This window comes from Capsicum annuum, chromosome 1, assembly GCF_002878395.1.
Source record: "Capsicum annuum cultivar UCD-10X-F1 chromosome 1, UCD10Xv1.1, whole genome shotgun sequence".
Classification (NCBI taxonomy): domain Eukaryota; kingdom Viridiplantae; phylum Streptophyta; class Magnoliopsida; order Solanales; family Solanaceae; genus Capsicum; species Capsicum annuum.
Genome location: NC_061111.1, coordinates 179,288,707 through 179,298,221, shown reverse-complemented (window position 1 = coordinate 179,298,221; position 9,515 = coordinate 179,288,707).

Below are 9,515 nucleotides of genomic sequence, written 5' to 3'. Positions count from 1 at the left end.
TAACATAATAATGGAAAATTCATTATTTAATTAAAAGAAAAGAGTTTTTGGCCTCCATGTGTGAAAGAGGATCCATGGATGAACTTACACATACCTTAAGGCTTTAATATTGAAGGAGAAACACAATATTAAAAGCATTCTTGAACTAGGAAACTTGAGTTCTTGCTTTTCTTGAAGAAAAATTGATGAAGTTCTTGGTGTTCTTGAGGAGGCAAGGATTTTTCTTTGAGAGAAAAGGTGAATAATTGAGTGTATATTACTTTTGGGGGCTGAAATTAAGTGTTATGAGCGGATTTGGGTGAGGAAAAGTGACAAAAGTGTCCCTAGACCCTTTAGAAACTGAATTAGCATGTGAAACAATTCTGTAATGCGCTGGCCAATGCGTCGCGTCGGCTTACTTCCTCACAAGGAAAATGCCATAACTTTTTGCTTGGGTATCAGATTTTGGAAAAATTGGTATAGTTGGAAAGATAATTCAATTATCTATAAATTGGTAGTAGACCCATATAGAATCAAATGCCAAACTTTGGACGAATCAAAAGCTCTAAACTCAACTTTGTTCTAAGTGATTCTTATGAACATTTTTTACCTCAAAAGAAAATAAAACATGAGGATAAAGATCATGAAACTCATATTTCCATGGAAATCATTTAGATAATAGCTTATATACGTAGGAACGATGGTTCAAAGGCTAGCCCAAAAATACGGGGTATTATATTATTTCCCCCTTGGGAACATTCGTCCTCGAATGAGACTGGTTAGACTGAGAGTACTGTACGAAGGTAATTGTGATCATATTCTGAACATACATGACTTGGAATATGATTGCATAACTGATTCTGAAACATGATACATAAATTGAATATCATGAACTGAACTGATTTCTTGAATACATGCAATGACATGAGAATGATTATAAGGCTGAGATAGAAATGTGAGATTCAACTGATGAGTAGCAATTAATTCAAGCTGGATCCTATTTCGTGAAGAGAAATGAAAGGTTTAGGACATGAATACTCGGGGTATTACAATACATCTCCCCCTTGGGATACTTCATCCCCCGAATGGTACTGACTTGGTTAAGATACTATGGAAAGACTGAGATGATGCACGGGAAACTTATGGACTGAATCATGACTGAATATCTGGGATCTAAAACTGATTCATGATGCATGAACTGAGCTGAATTCATAAATTACATGGATGCAAATGAATTACCGCTCGGAATAGCCATATTCATGATAATTTCGAATAGTGTGAGTAGATGGCAAGATGGAAAGCCATAGGAACTTGTTTGTCTGACTGCTAAACTAGATTGCTGGCTATACATACTAAATTATACTAAAATCTTATACTCAACTATACATTCCACTTGTACACCAACATGACATTCAAGCCTATCTTCATAACTACACATGAACTTGTAGGCAAACCACCACAAAAGCATTTTTCTAATTTTCTCTAAATCTCTATCCTTAAAACTTTCATGCACTATCCCAAGAAACACACATAGAATTTTAACTAATCATGACATAAGGAGAGGTCACTGAAAGTTAGAACACGAGGACCCAAAACATGAAAGAATAACTTTGACACTCAACTGAGGCCTGAGGAATAAAGTATCAATGACATAAATTCATCAGAGAGGTCTGAATTGAGGACATAAATGACATAAATTGAATTTTTCTGATCATTAAAGGTGTAGCATGAGCACCTGGAACTGAACATACCATAAGGCATGGGTACATTAGTCATGAGCTGCATGACCTGAGTTTGGAGTTCATGATTTCATGAAATATGATTCATACTACTGAGTGAACTGAAACTCCTCATACTAGGAGCTAGATGTGTACATGATTTTTTATTAAGCACATGAATATGAGCTATGATAATGGAACTGACATGTTAGGCATAAGTAGATATCGTGATAGCTGAAAAACTTTGCACTGAGATAAAAATAGGTTGGGAATCATTCTCTCTTAATGCTTTTCTACACATACTGGTACTACTACTAGAATCTGAGAGCCTGACTTGGTTACTTGTTCTATCATCTCCCCCATAGTTTTAAGCCATCATCTTAAGTCTGTGACCACTTTACTAAACCTAAAACTAAACTACAATTACTTTACTCTAGAGTCTGGGGTATAATAATACACATGAATGATAAACTCATCCACAGCAGCATACTTAGTCTCGAATCAACAAACTTAAATTCTTGCATACACTATTCAATCCTGCTGATTCATTTTTTTGTAAAACTAGCCCCATGAATATATAATCTGCTCAATCTGGATAACGCTATCCCAACTCTACTACTGCTAAACTTTTGGGTTCATACTTATAACTCTAGATCGCATACTGAAAAAGGGATTCTGAGAAGAAAATCTAAAAGCACATCTAACTTTGGCTTAATAGATGATTTTCTTGAACATGAATGAAATATTTCAAAATTTAGGATGTAATGGCACTGATGGGATACTTTCTGAGCGAACATGCAATCCCATACGATCTGTGGGGACTGGCTGAGGAAACACTGACTGTAAGGACTTAAGCTTCACTATTTTTATCGCTTCAAAACTAAGGCCAAGTTAGTATAAATAGAGCTAGATAAGGATCTGCATAAATTTCTTAGATAATACTTCTACTACACGATCTAAGACTTGAAATAAGAGAATTATTTCCTAAATGCTTTGTAGCCTCTTGAAGAAAAGTACAGACGTCTCTATATCGTTCTGCAAGACTCTACTAGATATAGATTCATAGACACCCTAGGACATTTAAACTCTGTGCTCTGATACCATATTTGTAACAACCAAAGTCTACCCCCTAGTCATCACACGGTGCTTAGAACCACAAGTGATTTCAAGCTAACCCATGAACTGGCATACTGTTAAGCAACTGAATTATAACATAATAAATAGTTGTTCTGCTATATGGAAACATAATCATACTGAAAATCTAAAATAGATACAATACTGATAAAACTTTATAATCTAATAAATCTGAAGGATAAAACTAAAAATACATGACTGACTTTGACTGACATATATGAAGCCTCTACTATACTGACTATAGATAGCTAGGACATACCTCCAACTATCACTAATCAATACACATGAAAGTAAATAAACTATATATGAACTAAAACTATCTGGATTTCTCAAAGTAAGAAAACTCATCACCTACTGGATGAAATTTGCAACTGTCTGATCGTGATGTGCGGGCTACAGCTGGTACTTACATTATGAAATAATGAAGCCACACAAATGTATATGTGGATCAGTACTCCTGGAATGTATAGAGTATGCAGGGGTGAATGCAATAAGTAAAACTGATTTCATATGAAATCATAAAATATGCATGTTAAGTGTAAGTAGACTCACCAATAGGCTGGAATAAACTGAAAACTAAAATATCTTAAAGCACGAGTGACAAACATTCTTAGATAAGATAGTGAATCTCTACACTTAGTTTTTGTAAAACTTTACTTTAATGATATAACTAAAGCTGGGATATGATAAAACATGGATACTGTATGAATACTGAGTCTGAAACTTTGTGATGGAGACTAACATAGATTGAGGATCTGAATGTACAATCATACTAATCATGAGTGCATAAACATACTAACTTATCTAATTAATTGAATAACTGATAGCTGAATACTGTGCATGTAAGACTGAACTGTACTTAGTCTGAATGTCTAGACTAAAACTGCAGAGTATTATGCATATGAAGAAGGGACTGACCGAGTCGCATGAGATGACTAAGCATGAATTTGTGAAAATTGTATTATCTGAGAATGTAAAACCAAATGTATATGATTCTAAAATAATCGATAAACTGTGGTACTGAAATAACGATAACTGAATAACTGATAACTATATGCTATGGTCAAGTAAACCTGAAATTCAACTGAGATACTGATCTGATTAATGGATTGAGACTGTGTAGTAGACTGTAACTAAGATGTTAACTGAGACTGTAATGAAGGCTATAACTAAGACTATTGCTAAGATTGAATATTGAGTTCTGATAGCTGTAATTACAGATAATGGATTTACTGATAATTCGGTGATTATTTCTGACAGTCCTGATTCTGCAGAACTAAGCTGAGTTCTATACTGAGCTGGGTGACTATTTCTGATAGCCCTGATTTTGTAAAACTGAACTCAATTTCATACTGAGTTTGAAGATGAAACTATAATTGTGGGAGTGTTTATCGAATCGACAGGCCCCTCTCTGAACTGATTGGGGTACAACCTATAACCCTACTTGGAAGGGTGTCAGTACCATGCCATGGGTAAAGACAAGCTGGAGAGTCACCCTCATCTAGAAGGTTATCTGAATGAGAATGATGGCACCCTCAACTGGCAGATAAAACACCTCATCAACCCTCAACTGGTAGGTTGATGTCTCAACCTACGCTGGCTACGTAGTTATGGAATGCAAGGGCTATTTCTAAGTATCACACCCTCTAATGGCAAGTGAATCCCCATCCTTGAATTCACTCGGTGCTGAATCCTGCTCCCAACTGAATAGAAACTGAACTGATTTCTAAACTGTACTAGGCTGGACTGAACTATTACTGATCCTGTTAACTGGCTGAATTAGACTGAGTTCTGTAACTGACTGAGTACTACTGCTTATGACATTACTGAGACTATTCTGAAGTTACTATAATTCTAGTTAAACAGCTACATTTTTGGGTATTGAATACCCCCAGGACTCGATAACAATAACACTAAGACCATACTAAGGCTTTGAGGACATGATAAGTAGTCATTATTTAAAAAAACCCATTACTTTGGTATTTCATCAAACACTTGCAATTCATGGTGTAAACTAAGCATGGGGATAGTTTTAGACATATAGCAATAACATGTATTCAATATTAAAAATCGCCAATTAAGGCTTTAACATGGGACAATTCATCAAACACATGGGGATCATGAACTTGGACATGGAAATATCTTAAACATGCGATCATAGCATGATGACATAACTAAAATCATAAATTGGGGAATTCACATATAATTCTCTTGAAATAGGACATGGACGTTTTATCAAAACATACAAAATTCATAGCCTGCACATAAGGATGTCTTAAACATGAGGGAACTAAAGGGTTCCATGGAAAAATTATTTACTTTGGGATTCATCTTGAAATTGACTTAACATGATATGGGAATTTCATCAAACATGTAGAAGACATGAAATTAAAACATGAGAAATTGCTAAACATCATGAATTTAGGATCTATCATGGAATTTACTTGACTAAAGCACGGGAAATTTAAATTCATAGCATGAGAAATTTAAAATCTTGCATGAAATCACACATTGGCTGATTTGAATTAAAACTACCACGAAAACTTGAAATTCAATCTTTCTTGAACATATAAAATACCATAATAATGGAAAATTCATTATTTAATTAAAAGAAAGGAGTTTTTGGGCTCCATGGGTAAAAGAGGACCCATGGATGAACTCCCACATACCTTAAGGCTTTAATCTTGAAGGAAAAACGTAATATTGAAAGCATTGTTGAATTAGGAAACTTGAGTTCTTGCTTTTCTTGATGCAAAATTGATGAAGTTCTTGGTGTTCTTGAGGAGGCTAGGGTTTTTCTTTGAGAGAAAAGATGAATAATTGAGTGTATATTGCTTTTGGGGGTTAAATTAAGTGTTATGGGCAGATTTGGGTGAGGCAAAGTGAACAAAGTGCCCCTATATCCTTTAGAAACTGAATTGGTGTGTGAAATAGTTCCGTAACACGCTGGCCGACGTGTCGCGTCGCTATCACATCGTCTTACTACCTCACACGGAAAATGCCATAACTTTTTGCTCGGGTATCGAATTTTGGCGAAATTGGTATCGTTGAAAAGTTAATTCAATTATATACAATTTTTGTGGATATTGAGATTCAAAATTATACATATATAAAAATTCATACACATTTAAAGTAGACCCTTGTAGAATCGAATACCAAACTTTTGACGAATCAAAGGCTCTAAGCTCAACTTTGTTCTAAGTAATTCTTATGAATATTTTTCACCTAAAAAGGAAATCAAACATGTGGATAAAGATCATGAAATTCATATTTACATGGGAGTCATTTAGATCATAGCTTATACACGTAGCAACGACGGTTCAAAGACTAACCCAAAAATACAGGGTATTACAATATAGTAAGGAGCCACTTTTCTTTTGAAATTTGTCTAGGTTTAGTGTTAAATTTATGGTGCATATTTATTAAACAAAATCGTTGCAACTCTTTCACAAAGAACCTACCTTGTATTTGGCTCTCTCAAACGATAAATCCTAAAGCTTTGACGCTGACATGTTCGTTCTAGTAAGGAGAATTGCTAATTTCTTAAAGTAGAACACAACGAAGGGGACAAGAACCATGTTCCTGCAGATGCAACACCAGTTCTTGATTATTAGCAGACAATATGTAGATTTTAGTTACAGTAAGGCCTTAGTTTCTTCTCATGAAGATAAAGAGGTTGTTTTTGAATAATTTCAACTCAGGTTTAGTTGAGTTTGCATAATTGTATCATAAAATTATTTACAATGATAGTAAATTTGATATTATGTTCCACTTATCTGTGATAGAAAATTCTCAATTATTGTACTTTGACTTAGGATCATAGATATGTCATTTGAACTTTTTGTCCTTCATTAAAAGTCTTTTCTTTAGACAAAATCGTCTTTTCACTAATTTTTTCTAATATTTAAGAATTAAAAATTAATTAAAAATATTTATGGTAAAACCTTTTCTTATTATAACTCATCAGAATTAATGACAATTAATACTTTTTCTATTAGTTTAAGAATTCTAAATCAACTAAATTCGATTTTAAGAAGATTTGAAAAATCTAAAAATAAATATAAAAGCGTTAGAATAAGAAAAATTTAAGAAGTGTCAAATTTTTAAAAGTTTTAGGTACGTAATAAGAATATAATCAATGATTTTATAAAGATTTGACTTTAAAAACAAGGAAGGAAAGATTTTTAAATAATAATAAAATAATCATACAATAAATATGGTTCAAATTGATGCTTCTCTCTTCGTCTCTGACAGCAAAGAAAATCTTCGTCTCTGACAGTAAGGGAAAGAGGTACTGAATGACAAATGCAAAAGTGATGATCCATCAACCACTTAGAATTTCTGGTGGTAAAATATATATATGTGCTTACACTAAAATTTATGTTTGTGTTTACATTATAATATTTAAAAAGTGATTTAAACTTTTGCACTTTATTAAAAATTTCCGCAATAGATAAAATTATTTAATTTAAAATGATCAAATGTTATACATGCAAGATACGTGCTATTAATCTATATATATATATATATATATATATATATACACACACATCGTCCAACGAGTGTGGCATTTTTCTTGACAAACATTTTCCTCTGCATTGCCCATGATAAACAACACCAAAAGAAATATAACTCTAATAAAGACAGTTTTTCTTCCTTTTTTCTTCTCTTTAAAAGGTATGTAAACTCTATGGTATTAGGTTTCTTGATATTCTTAAATTAAGTATATTCTCTATAGTCATTTTATACTTGTCATCAAGTTTTCCTTCAATATTTAGGAATTTTAAAATTAATTTAAAATAAAAAAGGTCCATAGAAAATAGAAAATTTTATTATTCTTTATAATAGAAATATGATCAATTACTTTCTACATAAATCAACTATTTAAGTAAAAAAGAATACAAAAATACTAAGTGGAAAGTAATAAATAAAGTTGTAAATGTTGGTCGGCACTCCTATAAAAAAATTTATTCTTAACGTTTGAAAATATTCAGTGACCAAATATTTATATAATTTTCTAAAATATATGGTAAGATCAAAATATATAGAGAATTAATGTTGGTAAAGTTTCTTTTTTTCTGCGAAAGTTATTGGTAGTTTTTTTTTCCCAGAATTAGTGTTGGTAATTTTTGATTTTTCTTGTGTGAGATTGATTAGTCTGTGGAATGGATGAGAGAAGCAACATTCAATTGCTTGATTAGGTCTTGAATTTTGACAATCAATTATGGATTGTTTTATATCAATATGACATGCTTTATCTTCAAAGATTTAAGGCTTATGTACGTTAACATTGTGTAACCTGCAACTATGTAAGAATTTTTTTTAGATTTGCATTATGATTCTTCCTTTTTGTTTGCAAAAATAGTGCGAAAAAGAATTCTCTATAGTGATTTAGAAAAGGAAGAAGCTTTCTAATCAACTTGTAGTTGAAGAGGTGATCAACGATGATTACTTCCCTGTCGTACTGCATCCAACCACTGTGGAGAAGCTTCAGATCTTCTGCGAAAATACAATTCTCATCAAGGTTTTTAACATGGTATTGATTAAGTTATTCTCCATATTTTGTTAGTATTTACTTAGATCATGTTTTACTTAGTGTTTTAACCTCTCTGAAAATTTTCTTGTTATAGACACGATATGACCGCGGGCCTTATCATAATGGGTGTCCTAAGTCCGATTGGGACCGGAGACCACCCCCGTTACCCAACCCAACCTCCAGCCGCCTGCCCTGAGTTGACTGAATTTGGAGCATATAACAAAATAGTATAATAGCTCACATGAAGACTCTGGGATAGGATCACAACCGTGACCGAACCAACTGAGTCCAACCATCCCAAACCAAACCAATACCGACACAAGGGCCATAACCAAATAAGTTCTAAAATATAATATGATTAATCCCAAAATAAAATACGATGGAACAGTAAGAAATTATGTCCAATGATGTCAGCCTCAATACCAATGTCAATATTAAGGCCGACACCAATACCGATCCTGCGTATTCCAACCCATAGTAGTGCCACAAAACCTTTAACCAAAAGAGTAAGAATATCCGGTTGGGACATGCCCCCAATCATAGCCAAAACCAACATCCATAAATAAATCAGAATATCTAAGAATATCCATAACATAAAATGGAGCCTTCCATAAAGATGGAAGCTCACCATTATAGTCCAACAGTTGTCCCTGAGTCAATCACTGTGTAGGAGGAGTAGAACAGTTGGTTCCTACCTAGCATGTGTATACAGCCACCCGAAGACAGATTAGCGAGTGATCGCTAGCATGAACTCAGGATAAGGATAAAATAATAAAATTTATAAAACTAAGTAAAACCATCCATATGCACACAACCATACACACACGCACACACATATATATAACCATGCAGGGAAAGGAAACTGGATTTAGCATGCCATTAAAACCTTTACCTGGGTTGTGTAGCTTTGCCATCCTAAACCACCCATGGGCTATATGGGTTCAGCTCCCCCTACTGAAAGGACCCCAGTGCGTAAAGCCGCATGACTAGGGAAGAAAACCTGGGATGACTAGTACATCCCCCAAAATATAGTGTGACATCATACGCATGGTCACTTAGACCAAACCTCATATCGGCAAATATGAGTTTCCATCTTAGATCCTTCTGCGACCACCACCTTCTACGACTTTGCTACACCTCCCTCCTTT